Source organism: Poecilia reticulata, linkage group LG15 (assembly GCF_000633615.1).
Source record: "Poecilia reticulata strain Guanapo linkage group LG15, Guppy_female_1.0+MT, whole genome shotgun sequence".
Lineage (NCBI taxonomy): Eukaryota > Metazoa > Chordata > Actinopteri > Cyprinodontiformes > Poeciliidae > Poecilia > Poecilia reticulata.
Window position 1 is genome coordinate 4,926,785 of NC_024345.1, and position 2,391 is coordinate 4,929,175.

Here is a 2,391-nt window from a genome sequence, read left to right on the forward strand (position 1 = left end):
TTTTTTTAAGAGGTGTTTTGTGATAAAGTTGGGTAAAAGTCATAAAAGTAGCTATTTTCTCCCCTAAATAAATCAATATTTTTGCTTCGATGCATCCAAGCCGAATAGGTTTTTTTAGGCCCGAATTGAATAAAACTTGTGCGTCGGGGAAAGAAAAAGAAAAAGAGAAAGTTGGTCCAACAGCAACGCATGGAGCCGGGAGTCAGGCGTCAGTCCGGCTCGGAGATCGAACCGACACCCGCCACTGATGAATAAAGACAATTGTTGGGATTCAGATGAAATGTTCTGTCCGGATCCAGATCACATCTGCAGTGCTGATCCAGAGCGGAACCAGAATCTCCGTAGGATCCCGGGAACCAAAACCTTTCAACTGGTTTGCGCCATAAACCCCCAGAGGAGATAATAAAACAGCTGAATGGCACGAAGAAATATGAACACAATCAAAATAAATCAAATAAAAACACCCCGGAAAAAATCAAGCTGCTTCTTACCTTGAACATGAAAGACTCCTGAGATTCTCCAAGGGAATTTTTCCTCCAAAACATAAAGTGCTATTTCTTCTGATGTCCAACACATCCACTTACTGGAAGCCCTGGGTTAAATGTTCTGCTGCTTTTGGACGGGAAAGGTGGGAAACCAGAGCGCAGGGCCAGAAAGATACAAACAGAAGCTTTAAAAAAACCTAAGCAGGTTCTGAGATGATTTTTATTTGATTTTTTTTACAAAAGAAAATGCAGCCGGAGCAACCGAGCGTCTGGATAAGGTCCCGAAACTGAAGTGATGGAGAGGAGAGAAGGCGAGGAAGAGGAGGAGGAGGAGGAGGAGGAGGAGGAGGAGGGTGTCCGGTGGGGTGTGGGACAGAGAGAGAGAGACGGGGTGGGACTGGTGGAGGGAATCACCGGAGCATTCCTCCCTCCTTCGGGGATGAAAATCCAGTCCGTGTCGTTCCTCCGTCCTCTCTCCCAGAGAGTCAGCAGCGATGTGAGGGAACCGGAGCGGCAGAGCGGCTGCACCGAGAGAGGGAGGCGGGAGGGAGGCGAGGGAAGCCGGGGAGGAGGGAGGGGAGCGAGCCGCGCTGCCAGCCGGTGGAGGGCAACCTTCACTCTGGATTAGTTCTCTAAACCCAACATGTAAAATTCCCCCTCGAAAAAAGTGTTGGTTCGTATTTTAATGTTTCTGTTCTAATTAAAACTTAAAATCTTTCTTTTCTTTATGACCAAATCAACTCAACACCCTGGTGCGGCGCTCTGGACACAGGGAGCCAACAGGAGGGTCATTCATGCAACAGTTGTTTGTCCTAATAGGCTGAAAGCAACTCCACACTGCTGCTGAACATACCGATGGTCTCCCAGGCAGCCAATGAGAGGAGAGGAGCAGCGGGAGACTGAGCTGCTATTGGCTGCATGGAAAACAAGCTCTAATTTCTCTCAACCAATGAAAACGGAGGATATGATTCTTACTTCAGAGGCTCTCAGCTGCTGAAAGGGTTAACACTACTGGGCAAAAAAATCTAGCATTTTCCCCACAATTCTGACTTTTACATTTTCATAATTATGGTTTTAATTAAAATTCTGACTTTCATCTGAAAGTTTGGAGTTTTAATCTAAAAATTCTAACCTTAATCTTACAATTCTGACTTTTTACTTTTTGAATTCTGACCTTTTCCAGAATTCTGACTTTAATTGCAAACTTATAACTGTAATCTTAGAATTCCGACTTATTTACTTTCAACCAATCAATAACGTTATAATAGGACATTTCAGCAGCAAGGCATTTCAAAGTGCTTTACATCCTTAAAAACAGAAACAGTCATGTAACATTGAATAAACAGCAAGAAAGAGAACAAAATTAAAAGAAAATAATAAAAATAAAAGTTCATAAATAAATAAAGATAAAAACAATAAAACCACACCCCTTTTCAACCAGGGGAGGACGACACCCGCACCTCTTTACACTTCCAAGAAGGATTTCAGAATTCTTCCTTTTTAAATTTCAGATTCTGATTTAATAATGCTGCTTTTTCCCCTCAGAATTCAAACTTGAATCTAAAATTTCTGAGTCTTCATCCAAAAATTATGACTTTAATCTTTGAATTCTGGCTCTTTTTTCAGAATTCTGACTTTTTCCAAAGAAATTTGACTTTATCTCACGATTCTCACTTTAATTTCAGAACTCTGACTTTAATCTAAAAAATGTAGTTTTTATTTCAGAATTCTGTCTTTTATCTAAGAATTTTGACTTCATTTTCTGAATTTTGACATTTTTCTCAGAGATCTTTCAAGATGTTTCAGTTTCACAAAGTTCTTTTCTTTTCAACTACTTCAAATATTCCCTATAAGACAAAGCCAGTGAATAGGCATATTTTATGACCATAATTTGGAGTTATGTTCC

The 2,391-nt window shown here is 40.9% G+C and overlaps 1 protein-coding gene across 2 annotated transcripts in view; it reads right to left on the minus strand.

Annotated features, from left to right (window-relative positions):
- cdh11 (cadherin 11, type 2, OB-cadherin (osteoblast)) overlaps window positions 1–769 on the minus strand; it is a 149,890-nt gene extending 149,121 nt beyond the window's left edge. For both annotated transcript variants that reach the window (XM_008429074.2, XM_008429073.2), the window contains exon 1: window positions 492–769. The gene's annotated coding sequence lies outside the window, so the exon portion shown is untranslated. The remainder of the gene's footprint in view (window positions 1–491) is intronic.
- Between the last annotated feature and the right edge of the window lie 1,622 nt (window positions 770–2,391).